At 43.0% G+C, this 26167-nt stretch overlaps 3 long non-coding RNA genes across 3 annotated transcripts; 1 reads left to right on the plus strand and 2 right to left on the minus strand.

Annotated features, from left to right (window-relative positions):
* Positions 1-949: 949 nt before the first annotated feature.
* On the minus strand, positions 950-3364 carry LOC120324905. Its single transcript, XR_005566596.1, has 2 exons — positions 3218-3364; positions 950-2005 (listed from the first exon to the last, which is right to left on the minus strand). It is a non-coding gene; the product is annotated as an uncharacterized LOC120324905 (long non-coding RNA).
* Positions 3365-10560: 7196 nt separating this feature from the next.
* Positions 10561-14274, plus strand: LOC120324906. Its single transcript, XR_005566597.1, has 3 exons — positions 10561-10657; positions 13886-14015; positions 14253-14274. It is a non-coding gene; the product is annotated as an uncharacterized LOC120324906 (long non-coding RNA).
* A 2549-nt stretch (positions 14275-16823) lies between these two features.
* LOC120324907 lies at positions 16824-23872 on the minus strand. Its single transcript, XR_005566598.1, has 3 exons — positions 23726-23872; positions 18566-18762; positions 16824-17413 (listed from the first exon to the last, which is right to left on the minus strand). It is a non-coding gene; the product is annotated as an uncharacterized LOC120324907 (long non-coding RNA).
* Between the last annotated feature and the right edge of the window lie 2295 nt (positions 23873-26167).

Here is a 26167-nt window from a genome sequence, read left to right on the forward strand (position 1 = left end):
GCTGGCTGCAGTGCAAGAAGGGTCAGGGGTGCATGTGCCTCCTGCCAGTAGGCTCAGAACTGCTGCATCCGAGCCTAAAGTGAAGATTACGAGGCTGCGTAGGGATGTGAGCAGGCACTGGAAAGCTGAAGCCAGTGGGCTCTGGCAGGGCACGCCTCCTGCCTGTCCCTTTAGGTTAGGGAGTTAGAAGGAGTTGGACAGAGTGGGCTGGTAGCTGACAGGTGTTTGGCTGCTTTTCCAAGGGTTTGCTACAAGAATTTGGATGATGCCTCCCTCTTTCTGTGGGGTAGCTCCTACCTGGAAATGCATTTAAGAAGCATTTTAAGACTTCTTTATTTTTGTCTTTCTGTGCAGTGCAAATGGATCCCTAAATGCCAACACTTTTTTGGTACTGATTTATCTCTGGGTGTGACACTAATGTTTCACCCTCTCCAAAATACTGAGGTTAGGTTAAGCCATAGCATAGCCCTGCCTGGAGGCAAAGGAATGGGTTCCTGTGCGAGGCAGGAAAGCTCTGCCCCAACTATGGAGCAGCATCAGCCCCCAAGATACAGGAATTCAGTGGGGTGCAGGTCTCCTGTGGTTGAACTGAAGGTCCCATGCCTCTTATCTGTATTTGTGTAGTGATGAGGGCTTTCCACTAGAGAGAGACATGAGTACGCACAGAAAACCTGTTTTCTATTTGTATCACACAGTTCACCTGGCCAACATGGTGCTAAAGGGAATGGCTGGAGCTGATCATGAAATGAGCTTTTTCCCCCTGATGAAATTTTTACTTATCTATTCTGACTGACATTTGTCTTCAAGATGGGGTTTGGCAAAGAAAATCCTCATTTTTTTTTCATTCTTGCTTTGAAAAAGCCCATTTTTATTCTTTTTAGTTCTTTCAGTAGAGGCCAAAATCTGCTGAAACATTGGAGAGTCTTGCAAAAAAACATAATCAAGAAACTTGACAAAAATATTTTTATTAGAAATAACATTTTTTTAGAAAATGTTCAGCTGCTTGCTGTTTATCTGACAAGAAAGTGGGTATTACCCAGGCAAAAACTGGTAACTCTCATGTACCTTTTTGTTTCTATAGACAAAACTCAATTCAGTGACCTCTGAAATACGAACATCTTGAACATATGAAGGACCATAAAAATATTGAACACAATATATTTAAGAGCAGATGCAAGGAGTAACCTTCTTAGCTGAAAATCCCAGAGAGATAGAAATGTGGCCAAGGACAGTGGTGTTAATATTTCTGTATTTATGTGTCATTCTGTAATCTTTGCAGGCTGATCTTCTCAGCTGTTTTTCACCAGAAGACCTGCTCAGCCAGCAGAACCAAACCTTCTTAGTGTGGTGTTGGAACAGTGCCCATTTGGAGATAAGGGAACTGTTGAGTGAGATGCCTTCAGCATGTAATGTATTGTTATGTGTATACAGTGTAGATTTTCCTTTGTGGTTACTTGGAGCTCTGAGTGGGGAGAGTATGTAGCACCTAATGGTGCTTTGCCTGGGATCTGTGCTGAGTGTACAACTCAGGGTGGCAGGGCTGTGAGTCACACAATTTCTTCTATTTTTGGATCCTGTTTTTGAATGGTTTCCCCTGTGGTATATGGGTGGTTGAAGGAAACACACACATGCAGGCTTCACATACTGCAAATAGAAAGTCTGCGTTTAAAGGCCTCCAATTGCTTTCTTGCAGATTCTGCCAAGCTTCAACCTGCTAGTCTTGATAAACACCCTCTCCTAGGGTGTTGCTCACTGGGAACATATGGTCCCGTGGGAAACAGATGGGCCCAGAGCTGGGAACTTCCAGGAGCTTTTGGTGGGAGACGGGATCCCATCCTTTACCTCAAAGGCCCATCCTAAAGGCACAGTGAGAGCATTCTTCTCTGGTGTTTTTCTAATCTCATGAGAAGTTCCCCTTCATTGCCATCAGGTATGAGTGGGTACTTGAAGCAGGGCGTTTCAATGTCCAGGCAGTGTCCTCCTTTCTGCAGGACATAGAAGAAATCTGAGGAATAAAGAGGGAAATAGGTAAAACACAAAGACTATGAAATAACAGCCTTTTTCTTTGGTACCTCCCAAATGGCTTCTTGCCCCCAGATATCTCCTGCACCACCCAGCATAAGACCATCACAGATCTCCATCATGACTGGAGACTGGGGTGTAAATCCATGGCTTTAACAGTCTCTTGTGAGTTAACATGGATCTGAACAAGTCTCCTTTCAATATTCACTCTTCAGTACAGGCCCAGCTTTGCTCTATCTTATCATCTTGGGAAACAGATGATGCAGGATTTGACTGATCCCTTCACCATCAGCAGCCATTCCTGGAAATGAATCACTGCCTCTGAGATTGTTTCCCTGATGCTTTTCATAGAACATCTGATATCTCAAAGAGATGTCTTTTCCTTTTCTGTTTATCTAACCTAGAGCTATTAGGATTGTAGTAGCTGCTGGGTTCATAGCCCCAGGGGCAGAAAGCTTCATTGCATCCTGCTCAAGGCACCCCTCTCCTAGTTTCCTGTAGCCTTTCTGGATGCACATGGCCTAAACCCAAGGAGGTTGTTAAGCTCCAAGTTCCTATTTGTTCTTAATTTACCCTTTGAAAACTGATCCTCAGCTAGTCTGGTTTTCTCAAAACTTGCAACCCTTTATTATACCAAGTTTTTGCTCCAGTTTGAAGCCCAGTCTTTCCGTGGGGAGATAATTCCACACATAGGAGACTAACTGTAGAGAGGTAATATAGGTGGGAATTTCTACCTCAGTCATGTTTTATTGTGTATCACTTCCTCCCTCTGTAACACCCCTCTGGGCCTCCTAGCAAACCCCTTTCTCCACTTGTTTACGGACTTTCATTCTGTTTCAGAAATCTGATAAATACAGAAGCCTTTAGACAGAAAATGTAGACTAAAAGCTGCTCTAAACCAATGTTTCTTCCCTCTTCTTTGTAAGCCTGGTGCACATTAAATGAAACTTATATGCTTCTTGAAACTGCCTGTGTTATTATTGGAACTGATGCACATTCACTCCATCCAATCTATTTTTATTTGAACCACTTACTCTGTATGAAACCAACCATAATAACTACAGCCAATATAGATATATTTGTTTTTATTTAAGCTCCTAAGTGTGCTAAAAGCAAAGAAATGGTTTTCCCCCCGAAAACCAATATATATGTATAATAGGCAGAAAATGTATGTATCAGTCAAAGCAGGAGTGACCTGTGGCGTGGGGGCCGCCCCTGACATCCATGGGGAGGCAGGAGGCCGGGGAGGCTGGAGGGAGCAGGGAGCGGGTCTGCGGGGTCTGGCAGCTCCCCCAGGGCCGCCCGGCTCGGCGGGAGGGGAAAGGGCAGCGTGTGCCGCTGCTGCGGGCCCGGGGCGAGAGCGGCGGCCAAGCCCGGGCCCCGCGGGGCGCTGGGTGAGCCCCGGGGCAGGACGGGGGTTCGCCCTCAGGGGAGGCGGCGGCCCTGAGGTACCCGGGAGCCCTGTGGCGCCTCCGTCAAGGCACGTATTAAAAATGGCGGTAAGTGCCGCGCTCAGGGGACAAGGAGGGCAGAGCAGGATGGGACCAAAGAAGAGCCAAAGGCCACGCTGGAGCAGGCGGGCAGCGCGGGGCAGCAGCACAGGTGGGTCGGGCGGGACTGCTGCTGCAGCTGGAGGAGGCAAAGGCACTGATCACGTTTTCCGTCATTGCTCTTGGGCTCGGGGGCAGTCCCTGTCGGGGGGACAGCTTGTAATGTGTGGGCAGGGGATTGGGAAGCAGAAAGTAGGGAAGAGAGGTTTGACAAAGGCAAGGACTGTTTTCCCTGAGTGCCCATTTATTTGTTTCAGTACCAGAATCGATAATTAGAACTTTGTTCATTGACAGTAAATTAAATTGGTTGAAAATCCCCCCAAATCAGTAATCTCCCCCCAAATCACTTTTTGCCCATGACACCAAAATACCTCTATGAGTGGATAGAAATTAACCACTTTGGGGATGGGTTTTTACCACCAAACATAGGAAAGTTAACATGGCAGTTAACAGGCGTCTTCCTTCTGCTCTCATGGGATCTGCTCTTCTGCTTTTGTTCGTCAGGCAGCTTGTCACTTTTCATCATCAAGACATTAACACATAGGAGAAGGGGAACTCCAAGAATTATCAAAATGGCTTATGAAGCCACTGGAGGGACTACTCGAGGTTAAATCCAACGTGATTTGTGTCTATCCTGGTTGCTTTTGAAATGCAAGGTCACATCACCTATTCTGACCACACACCTCATCAATTACTACTTGAGCAAAGTACAAGCAACTGGTCTTTGTGTTCTTCCTCCACAACCATACAATATGTCAAAGCTAGGAAATACTATGATCTGATGAGTAACCATGGCTGGATTTTCTTTGTTCTACAGCTCCTACTAGAGCTCACAGACCATCACCTGCGTTTTCCTATACTTACAGGTCTTTTCTGTTAGAGTAGTCCCCTCTTCTTGTAACAGTTTTGTTAAGCCTACTCTTCCACAAAGATTCAAACCCTCCAGTTTAGTTACCCTGTTTCCGTGCTCCTAGGCAGTCTGTGCTCATTATCAGGCCCCCATTAAACATATTGAATTGTGAATGCCTTGTTTCCAATTGTATGGGCTTTGTTGGGCTTTCAAATAGCTGTTGTAGCAAGAAAGCTTTTGGGGCATTTCAGTTGGCTTTGATGTGACTATATCTCGCATACCACATGTTTCTGTTTTATTGTGTGATTTCTGTATTACCTAGAACTGCTTTCCTTACATCCGGTGTCCTAGTCCAGGCAGGTGTGTACAGATGGTTCACAGTAGTTAATCTGTAGCATCAAGTGATGCATCAACAGTTTTCATTCAATGCCGTTTCTAATTTTTATATGTACCAATCTTTCAGAGACAGATGTGCATATTCAGCTGCTGGAAGAAAGCAAGCAAGTTCAGTGTTTCTGGGTGAGCCTGCAAATAGCATTCATGAGCTATGTTCCTGTAAGCACTAAATTTACACTTTGCCTGCTTCACCCAAGCTTTAGAAAACAATATGCAGGGACTGTCTCTCCCAACAGTTTGGGGTGGCCTGTGCCACATTATGGCTTACAGAATCTTGTTTGGTAGCTTTAAAAAGTAAAAGAGACTCGCATACTGGACAGGTAGGTGCATAATTAGTGTTCAGCCTAATAAATAATATAATAAAATATCAGAGTATCAACATTATTATAGCTTTGTTTGAGATAAAATCTTTTGTTTAGAGAGAAGGTTTATTTAGATAGAAATATCTGTGCTGTCCTTGTACTTAATCTTTGACCCTTTGTATAATTGTTAAGTAGTACAAGTGCAAGTATACTTCCTTGTAGTGTGGGCTGTTTTATTCTCTATCTTTAACCACCTTCTTTTGTGTAGTTTGAGGAAAAATTGTTTTCTGCTAGGACTGATAGTATCATATGTGGGTGCTTGGAGCATGGAATATGCCACCAGCCTTGATAGGTATTTGGGTTTCTAACTTACCATCATGGTGCTGAAGAAACCAGTGACACCGTTCTCTTTCCTTTCCCCAAAAAGCCCAATTTCTTGTCTGTCACCCACCTTGGGCAAGTCTTGGCCCAGCTGTTATTGTCAGAATGAATGACTGCTTCGGGAGTCAGCTGGTCGAGTGGTGTCTCTTCCTGTTCCCAGTGTGTCAAAGCCCTCATAAAGTGTAATGCACTGTGGTAATCTCCTTGTCCTTATTAGCAAAGATCAAGGGTTGAATAGACCTTGCTGCTAATTCTGGAGGGTTTTCCTCGCCATGAAGAAAGTTTAGATGGTCTCTGCCATACTGCTGTTGGTCTACAGAGAAGCAGAGATCATCCTACTGCCCATCTTTGGGCCTGGAATCCCAAATGCCTCCCCTGCCCCTGCTGTTTGCTGCCAGCCTGTGTGGGAGTCTTTAAGGGCAGATCTCTGTGGTCTGGGTGTAGAGCACAGAGCCACCAGAAGCACTGCTGGCCTGTCCTACTTGGTCTGGGGCAAAGGAGGACTCTGGAGAGTGTGGCTCTAGTTCAGCAACAGGGCACTGCAGCCCAGCTCACGAGCCCGTCCAGCCAGCTGGGAATATGACCCTGTGCTCAGGGCCAGTGCAGACACAGAATTTTCTGTCTGTGCAAGGTGCTGTGGTCTAGGGATGCCTTAGTATCTCAGCTCTACAATGAAGTAGATATTAAAGTAAATGGATACACAAGATGGATAGTATGACAATAACAACAGCCAAGAGAGGATGTTTAGAGGCTAAATTCATGTATGGATAACATGCTGTAAGGACCTAAAGATGGAAGAGCATTCTTACTGTTAATTGATAGTGCAGGAAAATCTCAGAGGTCTCATTCTGGGAACTGAATGCCACTGTGCTAAAATCTCTGTATGCATATAAATAGTCCTGGCCCCAAAAACCTTTCAAAAGAACAATATCACAGTTCCCAGCATGTGGCTATTAGCCAGAAAATGGGAAAGAGGACAAGGTAAAAGTGAGATGATAAAATCTGGCATAATAATCTGCAGTCGTGACACACCCACTCCCTTGCCATTGCCACGTGTTAAAATCCTGCAGTGCTTCATAATATTACTGAGTAACTAGCTCCCTCTTACAGACCAGATATTCTTCTTTCCCTCTGCCTTTCCTGAGAGTAAAGAGTTATATCCAGCATGCCACTGGACCTGTGCTGAACTCCATGAAAGATCTGGAGGATCTCAGACCATTAGAGGAACTCAGACCATTAGTGTCGGTACACAGAGCTGATTGATCCAGGAGCATCTATTCAGGCAGGCTTCAGACCCCAGTATCTCCCAGTTAATCCATTTAGCATTGTGTTTGCATGTTTGCTGAGGTATTCAAAGGGGCTTTATGAAAAGGAAGATTTCCCCATAATGAATGGAAACAAACAAGATCAAAAGGCAGAGATAAGCAAACAGACAGGATTTCAATCCTAACCTGCGTTTAAACTGAGTGGCTGTCAATATTAATAACATAAAAGCAGCAGTGAAGTGTGGCTGACACATGCCAGGTAGAGAATGCTTAGAGACATCTGAAAATCCCATCACAAATTGCAAAGGCAAATGTAATCAGCATGTCTGGAATTGTCTTAATTCATTGGGTTTATATTGTCTTGAGAAGCTGGCAGGGATCCTCTGCACATAGCTTGTGCAGGCACAACTTTGTCCATTTCCAGTCCTTTTACCGGTTTTTGTTAGTCCATAAATGAAGGTAGGGGGTGATGCTAACACAGGATGTTCCTGCCGATGGCTATAAGTATGAGGCATTTTCTCAGTGTATTCAGAATTCAGGACTTGTTGAAATCACAGACCCTACTTGTCAGTCCTGTGTGCTGGAAGAATTCAGTCTTGCTCTGACTAAACGTGCAGGTCAGAGGACAGAGGCATTATCAGAGCAGTGTGGAGGCCTGTAGCTGGCCTGGCTGGTGCTGATTTAGGCTGGGAGAGCAGAGCAGGGGAGACACAGCAGAGAGGCAAGTAATGCTGTTAGTCAAAACCAAGGGTGGTTGAAGTGATTGTGGATTTGCAGTGCCTTTGTAGGACTATACCCAAATGTAGATACAGTACAGTGAGGAGTGGAAAACCAACAGGTAGTGAGACAGATCTGAGAAATCAGTTACAAAGGAAATGCAGGAGCCAAAACTGCAGTTTAATGTATCCACAAGTGCAAATTTAGCAGGCAGTGGCTGATGACAATGTAGGGATTTAGGGGCTCCACAGTAAATTTCCAAAGCCATTTGCTCAGCAGATTAGTCTGTGACCCAGAAAATCAATAGCCAAAAAGTGTGTTTTATGCTGAAGCTGGCAAACAGGTGCAAAATCACAGTAAATAGATGCAGAATGACTACACTCTCATGTCTGTATAAATACATCTGGTGGAATTGTGGGAGGGCTACAGTGCACTCAGATACATTTTTCTGATGGGACTTTGGCAACGGAAAGGGAATATTTGGCAGGATTTGAAGTAGTGGTGGTAGGAGTACCTTGTGAGCTCAGGGTGCAGAGCAGGCTGTTTTCAGTGTCTATTAGGGCATTGGCCCTATACAGGGAGGGTAAGCACCACAAGTGTCAGCTGTAGGGAGACATAATTTGATTTAATGGACTCATCCAGGCAACTAAAGGGCCTATATGATTCCTAAAATACAAACACTACAGGGAAATCTATTAACAGTGACTCAAATAAAAGCCTAGCTGGAAGTGAATCACAGACCCAGCTGTCACTGAGCAGTGAATCCTGGCTGCTAAGCCATGAGCATAGTGCACAGCACACAAGTGAATGGGCATTGCTAACCCAGAGACTCCTGACTGGTTCTGAAGAACATCTGCTATTTCAGGTCAGGTTTATGTGTCAGTGTTGGCACTGCTGACACCATTTCCAGAGCTGGTAAAGAAAAGAGGTGGCAGCACTGCAACACCAAGCCAGGTAGAGAAGGAAGATGAGTGAATAGCACAGGTTGAAGGTGCAGGGAGAAGAGAAGACAGCTGTGACAGTAGCTGAAGTAGAATAAAAGAGCTGAGGAGGTCAAACAAACATATAAAGAGCATTAATTGATTTCTAAATGAATCTCAGCTGCAGAAATGCTGTTCTTGAACAAGGTGCTGCTTCTGTAGTCTGGATCCACAGTCAAGGAGGACTGGTGAGAGTAGTGGGCAAAAACAGGTTTGCTATGAAACACCCATGTGGAGCTGAAGACAAGCTCTGGGTGAGTAAGGCCAGATAGAGTGAGGCTGGATTAAGAAAAAAAGAAAATGGGATGCTAGCAAGAGACTACAGACCTTCTTTCCAAATGGTTTCTAAGTTTGAATTGTCTATGGCCATACTGGCATTGAAATATCATCTGAACTTCTGCTCTTTCTTCCCTGGGGGAATGGTCAGAGCTGGAATAACTCAGCAGCCCTGTGCTGGTGGATTTGTTTTTATTTCGAACAATAATGATATTATTTCCCTCCTCCTACTGCCCTTTATTCTCAAGTGTTTAGAATTGGTATTTCTGCTATAACTAGGTCAGGGAACCTAAGTAGGTCAGGGTGACTCTCTAAACGTGGCAGATCTAGAAGCAAAGCTGGGGAGGGAAGACCTGTCTGTGTGTGTAAACAAAAGGTGGCAATCTGGGCCTAGGGGAAGGGATGATCTCAAAGTGAAGTGGTGAGAGCCTGAGAAATAACCTTGTGGGAACTGAGGAAGGAAAATGAGGTGTGGGGCAAGGAACAGGGACTGAGGGAGCAAGAAGGTTTGGGAATGAAGTACGAGCTGATGGGAGGAGTAGAGAAGAGAATGGGATTACAGCTGTAGATGTGAGGAGAGCAGAGAAAGGGATAAAGGGTTAGAGAGGGGCTAAAGCTGAGGAGGGGGAGAGAAAGGGATGTGTAGGTGGGAGCAGCTGAGAAGGACTGGGAAGGGGCTTGCATGGAGGACAGAAGGTGGCAAAAGGTGGTGAAAAGGCTGAGATGGTGAAGTGTATCTGAAAGGGAAAGAGTGTGAAGGGGACAGCAGGGATGTTTTTAACTACAGAGTGATCAGGGAGAGAGAAACATGGTATTCATATAGCGTGAAGCTGCCAATCCCAGCAAAGCTGTGGTGAAGCTGTCATTGTGTGTCTTCCCTCCTCTCTGGGAAGGGTGAGTATTCTGAAGGCAAAATTACAAAAGAAAAGGGATCTGTGACTCTGCTTGTGCTCCTAAGTTGCACCTCTTTCTGCAGGGACATTGCTGACTTGATTTCAAAGCTCTGACTCCCATCCAAAGTTTGGTGTTCTTCTGCTGGAGTCATCAAAATCTGCTTCCCTCTAAAGCAAAGATGATGAAGCTGCAGCAATGGGAAAAGATGTTTACACCAAAGAGAAACCCCCAGGGTTTGAAAGTCAGTCATTCTTATGTGCCTCATTTTGTGTCTTTGTCACCCAATGCCTTGCATGTTTGGGGTTGGCAGGTTGAAAATGATGCATGCTACCCTGTGGGACCCCTCAAACTAGTGTTCCATGAAAATATGGAGACTTCATCTCCCCATCTGCAGCATCTCTCTCCTTTTATCGCATTTTAAGTATGTTCATGGGTGCAAAATCAGTGCAACCATACAGACTGCATCTGCTGTGGGAGGGCATTCTGGCTCTGTTTCACGCACTTGGGAATACTTTCTGAACTGAGTTGGACACTGCCTTGCATTGTACCTTGTGGTCTCTCGGGCAGCTTATGTTTGCATTCAGCCCTCCTGATAATGGTTATGCTGTCCTGTTACGGTGTTGCTCAGAGGACAGTTAAGGTGGCAGCCTGAAGGGAGGGCTGTCCTGTTTTATTATTATTGTCATCCATGGCTGTAAGATCCTCTGGGGTAGCGTTGGCAGTGGGGCAACCAGAACTGTTATCTGTGGCTCACGTATGGAGATCTGCTGCACTGGCCCCCTTGTCAATGGTCCTTACTCCCATAGTTGCCTTATTAATACTGAAAGTAATTTTAGTTTTCTTCTTCCATGGAGGTTATTACTTTTGGCCTAGCTGCTTATCAAGTTTTACTGAGTTTAGCTTTTTCTATTTGTTTTAGATAGCAGTTACATGGAGCTCTACTGAAATTCGCCTCTTAGGGCTAAGAGCAGTGAATTTGGAGGAGATGGAAGAAGGCCAAAAAAAAATATTTGTTACGGAGGGGGTGAGTTTCCTAATGATACCAGCCTGGTGAGCCTTCTTTCCCTTTTTCTTTAGCAGAGATGTTGCTGTGAAGGGGCTATGCAGCTTTGGTTCTAGCAGCCAAATCCACGGATCACCTTTGGACCATTGGCAGATCCATAAAGTTATCTGTGTATAGGCACTGTAAACAGATGTAATCAGTTGGAGTCAAGGCAGGAAAAGCTTTAGGGATATTGATTTGGTTTTTTTTTTTTTTTTAACCAAAATCTCTGTGTGGATCCAAGACCAAGACAAGGCAGCAGCATTTACTCTTTACTGGCAGTAAAGAGTTTTGACTATGGATAGTCTGCAATATCCCCACAAGAATAGAGGGTGAAGTTGGGTTTTTCTACAAAACAGTTGGATGTCTCATCTGGGGATGCTCTTTACAATGAATTAAGCCTCTGGATGATCCTAACTTGGTTGTAATTCTAAAACTGTAATTTCATGACACCCTCTAGTGACCAGGTTAAGAGTATTAAACAACAGTTTAAAAAAAATCGAGGAACATAAAATTTGGTTTTTTTCTGTTATCTCAGAGTATTGTTTCAGGGTGAAGTTTTTCCTCAGTACTTTAATTTACTAGAAAAATTGAAGTACATTTGTTAAACCCCTTTGGGCTGCAATTCATAGCCATTTGATCTTTTTCTTTACTCCAAATACTACTTCTGACCATGAATGCTTATATTGCTTAAAAAAATGCAAAACAAATATGAGCTTATTTTGATGGTGAAGTGTCTGGAACAAAAATATTATAGTTAGAATTTTTCCAAATATTTTATTTGATTAAACGCCATGGAGTTATGCAGGAACTGGAATGCAATATGAAGAGATGAGCTTTCCAGGTGTAGCAGGGAATTAATGTCACAACTTTGTAATTGAGTTTTTTGAATACAAACACAAATTTTGTGAAATCGGTAGCAATTTGCCAGAACTGTGATGACAGCATCTAATTTTATTATTACCCCAACTATTATTATTATTGTCAGAGTTAAGCTTTACCCATCTGCTTTCTTCTGTGCACACATTAAGAACAAGGGCCACTCTGGGACTTCACTGCAGAGTTCAGGCATAGCAAAGCAGTGTAGCTACATGCATCAGACATGAGGAAGAATCACTGCTGAGATGAGGCAGACACCTGGGATTAGTGATAGGCAGAGTCACTAAAATCCACCATGGTATTGATACCTCTTAAAAAGGAGCACCAACAATTGAAAAATTACGGAATACCATTATGTTGTTCTGAACATGGTTGTCCTGAAATTGAAGGTGGGCCTGAGATCTGGTTGGTTCTGGTCTCCACCTGGATGAGTTTCTTCCTCTCCCAGTTCTCCACCATGTTTTTTACCTGCTCCCCTCTTGGTGCCTTCAAAAGTAAATGCCCCACCACCCACCCAGTGTCACTTCCATAGCAGCTCAGCTCTGTGCTGCTTCCCAGCCATCTTCCTGACACCTTGTCGGTTTCCTAAGGAGGCTTTATGGTTTACAGTGCCCCTACGTTTCCCCTGTAGAGACAATGTCGTGTCACTCTTAGCTTCCAAATGCACAAGAAGGGGGACCCACATACTAGTTAAGATCAAAGAATGGTTTGGGTTAGAAGATCATCTAGTTCCAACCCCCTGCCATGGGCTGAGATGCCTTCCAATAGACCAGGTTTCTCAAAGACCTATCCAACCTAGTCTTGAACACTTCCAGGGCTGGGGCATCCACAACCTCTCTGGGCAACCTGTTCCAGTGCCTCATTTCCTTTTGAAAGCTGGAAGGTTGAAAGCTTTTTAGGGAGAAATATGAAGGAAACATCTTACCCATATGGGGATAAATATAATCATATATATCAGCAGAAAGCATCTGCAAATGAAAGAAGAGAAGGAAAGCTGAGTGTGATTAGCAGAAGTTTGCATAGCAAGCAAGAGGTGAAGGTGCAGATATATAGTTATTAAACTGTAACCCTGACACTATCTGTAGCACTACTAAAATCTATAATCTGTTAACAAGCCTTATGTTAAATTGCAAAGATAACTCTATGGCTGCATTTTGTTGTTTTCTGCACATTAGACATGGTGTTGATGTCAGATTTTCCCCTGGACTAGAAGGCTACAGGGGCATATTTGCCTTATACAATATGTTGAAAAGGCCTTTCTTAGCTTTTCAGATAAATTCTCTGTTGCTTTCCTCTTTGCTTGATCTTTGATATTTACCTGATTCTTTGAAATGTATCCAATTCTTCCTACCGGTAAACTACACAGAGAGTAACACAGACACACATTCCTATGGAGGGCCTTATGATATGCTGGGAATCTGATCTCCACTGTGCCAGCAGGGCAGAAAGATCTTGTGTTCTGGGCCTTGACCTGCAGCTCTGGAGATCTGCATTTAATTTTCAGCTCTGCCACATACTTCCCAAGTGACCTTGTGCAAGTCATTTATTCTCTCAGCATTTAATTATCACCCTTTTGCAGATGAGAAGTTGACACTTCTCTGCCTTCCAGAGAGTAATGTGAGGATAAATTCATCAACCTTCATGTTCTGCTGTGAACAATGGGAGTTCACTGAGGCAAAGCAAAGTCCAACGAGGAGATGAGGCAGCATAGGGAAACAAAGCAAGGATGAAGCCCATTTTAGCTAGTTAGAGAGCTATCCTGTATGAACAGAGTATATGATGTCTTGCAGGATTTTACATCAATCCTCTGAGTGTGCAGTGCTATGACCTCAGTATCCGAGCCTTCAGTATAGTGACAAACTGGAGGATGAGGAGGAACACGAGGTTCCTTGCTGTCTTTTAGTACGCAGTTATCAGATGGCTCATTCGCTGATGTCACTTTTCTTATGGAGCTCCTGCCTTTTCATTTCTGTAGCTGATCTGAGTCAAGCATGGAAAATGGTCATTTACTGAGATTATGGAATATGTGTTGCAAATAGGACAAAAAGGTGCAAAGCATAAAAATATTCTCTTGGAGAGCGAATGTTCTATGTCAGTCTGTGTTGTCATTGTGATTTATTGTCCTAGAACAGTTGAGCATTTCTACTCTCACTGCTAAAGGACTTCAGTTGTATGGGACATTTCCAGCATTCCCTAAGGAGATGGCTTTCATTTGTACAGGTGACAGTGGTGGATCTGGATCACATGAACACATATCTTGACCTAACTGCCACTTCTTTCTTTGTAGCTATTCCTGCAAGTAATTCAAACCTGTTACTTGGTTTTTTGCAGCTGTTGCTCTGTCAGTGTTCAGAAGGGTGGATTTCAAGAGCAGATGAGCATCCTTCTGCGTAGCTAGAGCATGAACTCAACCTTGGCATTTGGGATGCCAAGTTACATATGGCAGTTGATCTCTTTTCAGGTATGGATGAAGGCAATTACTTGCTCCCAGTATAGCAAAATACTGTCAGACAGCTCTGGTCTAATTTTTGTTTTGTTCTCCACAGCTTTTATTAAAGCTAAATGGAGCTGCAGGTTTTGAGCACTTTGGAATGTCATGTTACAAGATAGACCTCTCTTCTGTTAATGGAGGTTACTGACTGTGTGGATGGAAGACATTTGTAATAACTAGACTTCATTATTTTTATTATTTTTTCAGGTGCTGAAAAACTACCTTTCCCACTTGCTACTTAATATTAGATAAAAAAAAAAGTCTTAGTGAAGTATTTAACTTCAGAATGAAGTTCTATTGTTTTGAAGCTTCCAGGAAATACAGGTAGTCTGATTGGATGTGTGCATTTTGAGATCTTTTGGAAGCCTTCTGCTTGTGAATCTCAGGATTTAATAAGATGATATTGTGTCTTGGCTAGCAGGGTCCAAGACGCCAAATGAAAAAGGGCCTAGATTTTTGAATTTTCAAGTGGCTAACTATTCCAGTTTGAATAAGGTGTCTGTGTATCCTTAGGATGTGAGATCTAGTTGGGGGAAGCAAGTTTGTGTTTTGGGATTTTTTTCCCTTCTGTCCCAACAACATTTTAAAAATCTCATTCCCAGCATTTCTAATGTTAGGAAGCATTCCAGGAAAATCAAGCAGCCTGTGAGAAGTAGATACTGCCTTTGCTGCATCTTCACCCTAGCTTCTCTGGAGTAATGTTGTAGGGGTATAAAACATGTTTCCTGTTAGCAGGAAATGTGCTGTAAAGAATGAAGCCTAAGTAAATATACAATAAAGAGATGTATAAAAGTGTCTGTGAGAGACAATTCATGGCTCTGTTAGTATCACAAGGAGGTTTTTTTCTGGGTTTCTAAAGGCCCTTGCTGTAGTACAGGGAATGACTGTAATGCAAAACTTTAAACACCATGCTGAAAACAAACAGCCAGCACGTTCTCAGCCTTTTCAGCATCTGTTAAATAAGGAGTATAAAGAGGTGTGCTGTGGATATTAGGAGTTTGGCACACTCTTGATATTGCTGTCACTGGAAAAAGGTTATTTATAAAATGTGCTGTGGAGCAAATATGGAATTGCTGCTAATAGTGAAGCAGCCCTAGCAAAATGCGTTTGGAACTCACAGGAGGTATGAAAATGCAAGAAGACCTTTCATCAAAAGATTACAGAGTGGGAGATAAACAAAACCTTCCTCTTCCTGCAGTGTGTCACGTCATATGGGTGGGTACAGCTGATACTTAGGCACACGTAACAAAACTTGGCAACAGGAAGTGAAGTCACATGCTTAGCAGAACCTTCAAGGGCACACTCAGGAGATGGAATGTAATTACTCAGTTTGGATTTTAGCCATGATACTGAGTTAGCCCTCAGAGCAAGTATGATTTTATTTATCTCTCTTCCCCATCCTGAGAGTTCCTAAGATTAGAGGTAGGCACTGAGGACCCTGTATTTAATTTTCTTGATAAGCTTTTTCTATTACTTGCATTCTTGCCTTACAAACATGAACAAATTTAGTCTAATATCACCTCTGTGAGGCTGGGAAGTATTTTCCCATCTGCTTTTTCATGCCTAGGAGTGGTCCTTGCGAGAAGTACAAGATTGGGACGGTTTGGTTTGTTCCTTGCATTGGGGATTACAGTTCGAGTTGCTGTCCTTTTTCACAAGGAAAGGGTGTAAATATCCAGGTTAGGAAACAATTGGTAATTTAATGAGCCTCAAAAGACTTGGTAGAAAACAGGGCATTTCCCCTCACTGCTGTCCTTGCTCATGATGAGTGCAGAATGAGGGGCCAATCACTGTATATTTCATGAACAAAATATCAAGTTTGTTCTTGTATAGTGTATTGTATGTTAGGCAGCTGGCCTGTTCCCTCTTCCTTCTGGCTGACAGTAGGATTCTCTGATCAGGTAGGGTTTCCTGTTATGTGAGCTCTACCAGTGGAGTGCACATGGGAAGCCTGTGCTTCCTTTCACTCAAGTGTTCCTTTTGATGAAAGAGATGAGATATTGTGCTGGTGTTGGCTAGGGTAGAGTTAATTTTCTTTACAGTGGCTAGTATCTATGTTTTGGCTAGGGTCTATATTTTGGATTTTTGCTGGACACAGGGTTGATAATATAGAGATGTTTTTGTTATTGCTGAGCAGGACTTAAAGAGAACCAAGGCCTTTTCTGCTTTCCGTACTGCCATGCTGACATGGAAGTTGGGGTTGCATGGGAGGTCGGGAGGAGACACAGCTGGGACAGGTGACTCAAACTGACCAAAGGGATGGTCCATACTATGTGACATCATGCTCAGCATATAAAGTCGGAGGAAGGAGGAAGGGGCAAGACGTTTGGTGTGATAGTGTTTGTCTTCCCAAGTAATCATTACATATGATGGGGCCCTGCTCTTCTGGAGATGGCTAAACACCTGCCTACCCATGGGAAGCAGTGAATTAATTCTTTGTTTTGCTTTGCTTGTGTGTGGCTTTTGCTTTTCCTATTAAACTGTCTTTATCTCAATCCATGGGTTTTCTTACCCTTCCAGTTCTCTGCCTGATCCCATGGGTGGGAAAATGAGCAAGCAATTGCATGGGACTTGGCTGTTGGCTGGGGTGAAATCACAGCACATGTGTTTTGTCCCCATTTTTCAGGCAATTTCCTGAAGAACAGCTGCACAGTGCTCTGAGGCCTGCTGCTGGCCCAGGCCCCTGTTAGTATAGAAATATCTAGATAGCTGGTGACCCAGAATAAGAATATAAAGGCAGGTAAGCTGGGGGCAGCAAGATCCCTCTCTGTTCTCCCCTCCAAGTAATATTTTATTTATTTATTTATTTATTTTGCAATCCATAGTGTGCAGCTATTCCTCTTGCCTTTCCCTGCCGTAGGAATAGATGAGTGATGGACTGCTTTAAGTAAGGCCATGCTTCGGGGTGCAGAAAGCTGAGTTCAAAGTGCTCCACAGATGACGTTTGTACACAGAAGGATTTAGACCCGTGCAGGCACAGAACTGTGCTTGTGACTTAAGCATAAGAAGAGATGTCCATATGGTGAAGTCTGGCGAGATCACAGATCAATGTTAACCCGAGCCACCTCTCATCAGGGAGCGATCAGGCCAGTGAGTGACAGCAACAGGATCTAGAGTCATAGCTCAGGTTTGCGTGTTGAAATAATCCAAGGACACGCTGCAGTGATTGGCAGTGCAGCCACGCAGCCCAGCCCGCGTGTCACGTGGAGCAGGTTCCGTCCGTGGGGAGGGCACAGGTGAGAGCCCGCCTGTCCCGGTGCGGCCGCGGCGCGGGCAGCGCCCGGCGGGTTTCAGCACCGCGGAGAGCGGCACCGCGCCGCCGTCGGGGTTACCCGCCGTGGTTTTATAAAGTCTTCGTGTGCCAAGCGCTTGAAGAGGATTGTTTGAAGAGAATTGGAAAAAAAAAAATTCGAAGTTTTTATCACAGGAGCACTCAGAAAAATGTCAGGTTTAACAGTCAGTACTTGGGCAACACTTTTCATGCAAGGGTCTCCATGCACTTTGTGAATATTAATGAAGCTAGCTGCAAAATCAATCATGCCTTTATAATGTAGGTAGGTTGCATTATCCTTGTCTAGTTGAGGAAACTGAGGCAGACAAGGATAATGTATTTTGTCTCAGCCAGTATTGAACACAGGAAATAAAGACTATGACCTTTACGCTCTCACTAATACAAAACCATAAAACTTCTATAGCTTTTCCTGTTTTTGGCTTTAAGAGATGTACTTCCTTCTCTAAATTACAATTCTTCACTTAACTGATCTAGACTGGCAAGCTTATGGCAAAGGATTTTCCAGCTAGCCTAATTATAGCAATTCTCACCTGCTGCCCTTCTGTTTCTTGAGGATTGATGTTGTTTTTAAAAAGAAAGAGTCACTAGCCTTATTTCAAATGCACATCGGTACATGTGTTTGTTATTCCTGAAAATGTTAATTTGAAGCAAAAACTTACCCCTTTGATACTTAGAAATAGATAAATATATGTGCTATTTTGCACTCAATTGTCAGGCATGTCCCATGCTGTTTTGTTGTTTTCCTGGACAGGTGGAGACAGAGCAGTTAGGCACTGACGGCTTCTGTCTGGTGAGCTGGCTCTTGATTGACTGATTAGCTTCTTTGTATGGCAGGCGCTTCTCTCAGCTCCATCATTAAAGATGCATCATAACCCCTTACAAGAGCCTTTTTTTTTTTTTTTCCCCTGACACAGAGGGAGAGGGAAGGAGTAATTTTGAATGTTTTACAGTAGGGAAACTTTTGTTAATATGGAAGGTCTTTAGAGATGGGATGTAGCCAGACTTCTTGCTTTAAAGCTTTGAAAAAGAAAGCTAAAAAAAATGACAGTCTGGACAGTAACTCATCAATCCTCAAAAGATTTTTCAGGTATAGTATTCTATTATTTTTGTTTATAGAAATTATCTTTAGTATTAAATAGCTAACCTTTGTAAAATACATGGGAAGGAGTTGGAGAGGTGCATTTCATTTTACAATTGGAAAAAATGAGGTATGGAGAAGGAGACTCACAGACATGGTTGCAGGTGTCTGGACTGTCAAGTTACAGCTCTCAATCCTTTCAGTTTGACAGCAAACCATGGTTTCTTCCAGAGGTAGGAGGCAAGAGCCAGGAGATGACCCCAATTCTCTGTTAGTGCTGGTATCTGATGTAGCTTCTTTCCGTTTTGCTGGTGATAATGCTATCCCTTATCTAATATGTTTTCTGCCTGGAGAAGCGATACTGGTGTGTGTAACTGTGAACTTAAATTGATAGGATAGTATAACTTTGTTGTTTCTTTATAAGATAACTTTTCACAGGTCAGCTTGCATCACTTTGGAAGGAACTTAAACAAAGGAAAACCGAAAAAAGGCACCTTGTATTCTGCAGCAAGCATTTACATGGGGAATTGTAACTCTTGTTTAACAAGACTTCTGAAGTTACACTGATATGCCCAGTAAAGCTCTGTCTCAGACAAAACATAGAATAATTTACTTCTGATGCAGCACTTTCTGCATCGTTCTTGCAGATATTGTGATGAACTCAGAGATGACATGACCACTTCTGCAGTGATGATCAGCAATGTCACAAGCAGACTGAGCTTTAGTTCTCAGATTTTGGCTGGTAAAAAAGGACAAGATAATCAATGTCTTCTTTCTGCAGGCCAGTATCTTAACAGTCAGCTTTGGTTTGTAGCTGGATGGGGTGGGATGGAATCTTCTGTTGTTATGAATTTGCCTGTGCACGGGGTGACCATAAACATGCTGCGTATGATCACTGTGACTCCTTGCATGGAGTGAAGCACAGTGTGTTCAAGACACTGCAGTTCATCTGTGACACTTGTGTCTGGGTTATAGTAGTCCACTTGACATAACCCCTGGTGCCTCTTGCTGAGACAGTGATGGGCTAAGTAAAACTTTGTTAATTAGAACCTGTTGCAAACCTTATCTTTTATTAGGGTGGTAATATGAAATGTAGGGTCTGCTAACTATTTCTTTCTTCAGTTGAGTGATTAGTTCCTATAGGAGGATTCTGACTTCTCGATACAAGAGACTAATGCTGAGAGGCACTGCCTCATCATTTAACAAGGTACACCCACTGTTTTATTTCAGTTCAAATCCTGATCCTAGATCTGAAGATTAGAAAGCTTCAGTGCCTCTAATGCTGAGTATAGACATCCAAACAACATTTTGCCTGGTAGGAATCTTGTTAGAGAAATGTAACGCTCATTTTGTAGGAAGCCTGCATAAGGATTCACATACCTTTCTGCATGATGGAAATCAGGTCTATGCAGGCATTTACAAATCAACATAGGTATCATTGTTTGTATATGTGGTCTAAATCTAGGAGATTTGTACGTCTGTGAAGTTGCGTTTTAAAATCCTAGAAGAAGTCCTGTCCCTTCAAAGATGTACAGAGTTCTCTGTTGAGAGCTAGACATAGCATAGATCCATCCTGGGATGTAGCCTTATATCTGGTTTAGTAGAAGTGTGGAAAACTGAGAGAAAACAATAATTCGATGGAGCTTAACAATGGCTCCCATTTAATTATAAGCCTTGTTGACTGGCTTGTAAGAATGTTTTATTAAGTCATCTTCAGTCAGGGGAATACTGATGACAATGGACTGTTATTGAGCTGTATTTGTGGTGATGTGAGAGGTGCACTGTGGGATGGCTGTGAAGGCTACTCTATTTTTGGGATATAAAATTGCAGTGCAAGGAGGAATGGATGGCACCTTGCTGTGAAATAATATAATTCATACCTGTTTCTTTACAGTATTGCCCTTTGAATGGGCAGTGACATGGCAGCCTTATCTAAAGGCAGCTGCTCAGCCTTTGCTCACCCATGTTCAGTGAAGAATTTCAGCTGTTAGGAATTGTTTGAATGCAGCAGATCTAATTGTCTCTGAGTTGCATTGGTGGAGAGCCAGTCAGCTTGGGGAGGAAAGACAAACCTGTTAAGTGGAGATTTTGCTTGTTTACTGTGTATTTACATCTCCCCTTCAATCTTTTTTTTTTTGGTCCTAAAATTTAAATATTTGATGTCAGTTAATTTATTTTTATGAAAAATTAGGTTTTTTTCATTCCAGAAACAGAAAGCAATAGAGATACCAGCATCGTGGGGGCATCTGTTCTCTACTTGAATTAGTCCTTTCCCCCCCACTCATTTCCAGCCCATATGCAGAGGTGCATAACTCTGGGTTTTGTTTTTTTTTTTTTTAACTCTCTGTGTCATCCATTACAATGTACCTATCTGGGTGTTATGCCAAAGGCAGATCATCTATGAGGTCTTAAACACTGCTAAATGATAAATAAGTGCTGCTGATTCCCAAGGGTCAAAGTCTCTGGTCAGTGAGGTGTGCCCTCAGGGAAGATTGTTGCTTTTTCCTTAAAGTGCCAAACACCAACATGCAGATTAATCATGAATCTGTCACTTTGGAGGTGCAATATAGCAACCAACACTTTGTTTTCTCTCGTGAAATGCCATATCCCTCCCATGTGCTTTCCCCCCCCCCCCCTTAGTAAGAAGACTTGATGTCGTGCCACCTTCCAATGCCTTCACACAGCGTTATATCTCAAAGACTTCAAAAGGATCTAGGACTACTCACTTCCAGAACTGAGTCTCTTATTCTGGATGTGATGGATTGTGGCTATTCTAGAGGCCTTTATGCTTACTCCTATAAGTTCAGGGCTGACTTGTTTAATAGAATGAAGGAATGAATACACTGGGACCTGTATCAGTAGTCACAGCCAGTTTTGATAGGAGCTTTAGACTGATTTCAAGGAAAGGAAGAATGAAAAACCTGCAGCAGGAAAAGGAAGCATGAAAGTTGGACCATCAAACCATAACAGGATATCATGAGTTTAATTTGAGCAGAGAAGTGTATAGATGTAATGGCCCTCAGCTTATGTCAGTGGTGAAATTTATGGAGCTCTGAAAGGGCATCGGAAGGGGGAAGTAGTGAGTGTTGTATTGCATGGGAGAGTTTAAATGAGGTGACAATGGCACCAAAAAAATAGATCACGGGGAATAATTTTGTTCTGATTTTGAGGGTAATGGAAGAGCTATCACCTTAGCTGATCTTTCTCACCTGTAGCTCTCATGTGAATACAACACTTCAAAGTGCTGAGAATATACACCAATATCCATTGAAGTCTGTGATAACTAAAGGCATGGATCATTCTGCAGCTAGTGGTATTGTTTCTGTAGGTTTGAAGCATCCCTCTCTGTTCTCTGCCTCAAACACAGCTCACTCTTCTGCATGTTTCAGCACTCTACATGTTTTGCTTGCCTCACTCTCTGCTTCACAGCTGCTGCATTAAATCCATCTGTGGACACTTAAAAGATGCTGTGGAAATGTATTGCTTGCCTTCAGCAAATAGCGGTGGTTGGCCAACCGCATTGCTACCCTAGACCATCAGCCCCAGCACTGTGGTGCTTGTGTTTGCTGGACTGTTCCTTCTGAGTGTACGGAGGTGAACACATGTTCCGTATTAATCTTCATTTCAATGAAGTTGTTTTAGTTCATGCTTTATTGCAGCGCTTTGTAATAATGCGTCTGTAATGGCAGCCCTTGGGGCAGCAGTCGCATGTGGCAGGCTGAGTGCCTGAACTGCTCCTGAGAATGACTCCAATCATACAGAATGAGGCACTCCCTGATGCACCATCTGAATTTATAATACCAATTTATGTAGTGCCCTAAAGCAAGGTTTGTATTTGCTCTGGGACACAGGGGCCAGGCTATAGAAGGGGAACTGCTCTCCATTTTTTTTACTGTCCCTTTTTCGAATATATGCATTTGTCTAGCTTTCCAGCTTGCCTGTCTTAAAGCCTAGACTGAGCCCAAAAAATGCAAGAATATGCCTTGATACACAGTGATGGGTGCAGAATCTGTAACTGGACAAAGCAGGCCTGCTGCCAGTCTCACAGCATCGGTCAGAACCTTCCACTAGGTATGGAGGGCACAGCCCTGCAAACAGTGTAGGGCAGAGTCCAGGCTGCTAGTTCATTATGGACTTGCTTGTGTTGTTGGGATTCAGTATTGGCTTAACCTCCTTTGAGAAAAGACGTGATGAGCCCAAGACACTTAGGGTTCGGTTTTCAAAACTTGGTTAGGGTTCGATTTTCCTAGATAGGTACCCAGTACGATTTTCAGAAAGTATTTAAATAGAATGGATACCTAATGCTGACTAACTTTGAAAAAGAGGTATAAAATGCTGTAAAGGTCAAAAGCAGTGCTTTAGGCTTGCCCTGGAGATATGCTGTGCCTATCATTAAACAGAAGCTAAAAGGCTTTTGTCAAAAATAGTGTTTGCTAAGTGAAAAGAAGGTATGTTTTGCTCTTTTTTGCTCCCTGGAGAATTTTGCTGAAGCTACAAAATTCCCAGCCCCCACTACTTTATAGCAGCAGGAAGAGAATTTTCCCCCTTCACCCCAGTTTTATTGGAGCCCTATTTGGGGTTCCTCGTCTCACCTTAAATCTTCACATTATAGACTCATGCAAAACAAAGAAGTTTACTGTCATCTGATTATGAATGAGAAGTACATCCTCCCATGGATAGAACAGTGTTTGAAAGCACTGTGTTTGTCTGGCACATAAGCAGAGAAAATTGTGTTTATCCAAAATGGTGCATAAGGTTTTAGTGCAACTGGCTGCAGCAGTTCCTTATCCTGAGAGCTTCCCAACTGACTAGTTAGTTATAATAAGATACCTGCAAGCATCTTTCAGGAGAGCTCACGGGATAAAAGAAATTTTGCTGGGGAACCATGCTTCAGTGACTGTGGAGCAGATCCAAACTCAGTCATGAGATGGGTGCTGTAGTCAGTGTGAGGGGTCTGTTTTTTGAGAGAAAGAGGGGACACCCTGTCTTGCATTGATGCTGTTATTCTGCACTGACGTCCTTATTCCACCTGCTCTTGTTGGCTGGGGAGGGTTTCTGTCTTGTGTGAATAAGTGGCCAGCTGCAGGTAAGTGTTTGCTGTGAGAATGCTAGGGATTGATCCTGAAGATTGAGTGCAGTACCAGATAAAAACCTCCAAACTGTCTGTGTTTCTCGTGTTAGGAGTGTTATCTAGTGGATACAGCGGGAAACATCCCTATCTGGTATCACTGGTCTTGAGCAATCAAGCTTTCTGTATTTCAGGGTCACTGAAGGGGTCAAGAGCAAAATGGAAATACTGTTTAGTCTTACTTGAGGAGTTGTGAAACTCTTCAAGGAGTAGCTTCTGTAGATGCATTGGGTTAGGTTTATCTTTCACTCTTCCTCACTTAAATCCAGCTTTTCTGATTGCAGGTCTTTCCATGCTCTTCCTCTTTTAGTACTCCTCGATTCCTGTTCTTACCCAACGCTGTTGACGGACAAGCAGGTATGACATGATATTTGTTGCCAGGGAAGCACACTGTGATGTCATTGGTTAATTTTCATGGCTCCATCTGAGGAGTCAGAAACAAGGAGAGGAGACAGAGTTCAAGTGGAGGAGGTAGTAAGCAATAAAGATCTGCTAAGTGTTGGGGGGGGGGGGCGGGAGGCGACTGATGACATCTTGGAAACTGGAGTGATCCTGTGGAGTTATAAGACTCAAGAAACAAGAAGGGATGGAGTTCAAAACTGATGGAAATACTTGTTGGAAGGTTGTGCTTTAACTCCGAACTGTGGCTTTGGTTATGGCCATTTCACTGGGTGCTACCTGCTGCCTGAGGAAGTGGTTCTCTTCCTTTTCGGCCAGCGCTGAGTCAGGGTCACAGTGAACTTGTTGACAACAGGAGAAGGCAATGGATGTCTTTCTGTCTTAGAATGAGGTGGTGTCTAATATCTGGTGGTGGAGGTCATAAAGCCAATATGACAACCATTAAATTTTATATTGATGGCTGAAAGAATGTACAGCTTCTATTTTTAATTCCCTTGCACAATCAAGTGTGCATGCACATCTGTCTCATCTTTTATTGTTATGGTTACATATTCTTAAGTGTAAATACACATGTACAATGCATCCTCTCACAATGATGCTCTTAAAGATGGTGGAAAAGAGTGTTTGAGACTTGGAGAAGAGTTTGCATAATTTTTTCCCCCAAATAGGTTAGTTGATGTAATGAAATATGCTTCTTTTCCCTACATACCTTGCTCTGAATGTGCTCCTGCAGTGTTTGCACATACACCACTCTTACACACTCTTCCTACATAGACACTCCTGTATACACATGTCAAGTTTTTTTGGTGATGTGTTCATTCATACACTTCCACACACTCAAAGGTGTGTCTGTTTAGTTTCTGTTCCCTGTACACTCGGTTAAACAAAGTGGTGCTCAGAAAATTGCTTCCTGTATACACTGTGTAGAGTTTCTATTAAATAAATGTAACAGAACATGCTAGGAGGAAGAAAAGGCCTATGAAATCAAGAATAAATGGGTATGTCCTGCAAGTGGTCAGAATAACTTTGGAGGTTGAACTCCAGCTGGAGTGAAAAATGACGTTTGCAGGAGAAGAGCTTAGAACTAATTCTCTGAAATGATGGTAAAGGGACTTCTGACCGGGTGCTGTCATGATTACTTTTCCCCCATCTCTGTTATTTCTTATTATTGTGATGAGTTTTGCTCTCTCAAGTAGGATAAGGTCACCAGTGAGATAAGATCAGCTTCATTTGGCACAACCAAGAAGATCTGATCACAGTTTGGACTGCAGCTTCTAAATTCACCTTGGGTATTAACTTCTGAGCAAAAAGACACTGAAAGTGCTAACATGGCAAATATATATATATATATGTATATATATATTTATAAAAAATAGCCAGAGAGAGAAATTGCATTCTTACTGTGTTGCAAAGACTTCCCTACCACTGTTTCAATGGCAAATTCCCCTTGAGCCTCATTTCCATTAAACAGTACCATACAAATGCTTAATTTCAAGGATTTGGTGAATGCCTTTCAGAGAACCTAAGGAAAAAGACCAGGATATTATACTCTATGGGACACTGTTGCAGCCTCTCTTCCTATCTCTCTGCCATACTCAAGGCATTAGTTTTGATTGAATCTTCTAGATCTTGTGTTGCAGCATTTGGACATCCTGACATGATGGATAATGCCTCTAACTCCTGCCCATTCTGTCTCCAGGGTCTTTTCCAGCCTCTGATCCCCCTCTCTCATCACCCCTGCTTAACAGGAAAGGGATGGGGGGACACCAGGAACTTACGATAATAGTACATGCAGTTTCTACTGCATCAAGGAAATAGGTAGCTTCTGTGAGCCAGCTCGTTCTTCTAGCAAGATGTAAGCAAAAGCTATGTCTTGTAGCTACTACAGCTGCTGCCCTGAATTAACAAGCCCAGATCTCAGAGCAGATTAAGTACCTTGAATATGAGCAGGCCTAGGTAGCAATTTATTGAAAATTGCACTGACTGAATTGCCCCAGTTTATTGACAGCACTTTGTCTTTTAGTTATAACAAGCACATTGGCTTGGTAAAAAGTTTGGGAAATTTATTCTAAAGGGAATAAGCAAAAGAAGATGAATAACGTTTCTATGACTCTCTGTATTCTTGCCTTTGCCTCTTCTGTCTGGTGGTGTTGGGAGGGAGTGGCCAGGTGCCCAGGTCTATAAATCTACCACTGCTAATTTTTAAGGTCCCTTGGAAAGGGAGT

This window comes from Pipra filicauda, unplaced genomic scaffold (assembly GCF_003945595.2).
Source record: "Pipra filicauda isolate LSUMZ 115617 unplaced genomic scaffold, ASM394559v2 scaffold75_size2874737_pilon, whole genome shotgun sequence".
NCBI lineage: Eukaryota > Metazoa > Chordata > Aves > Passeriformes > Pipridae > Pipra > Pipra filicauda.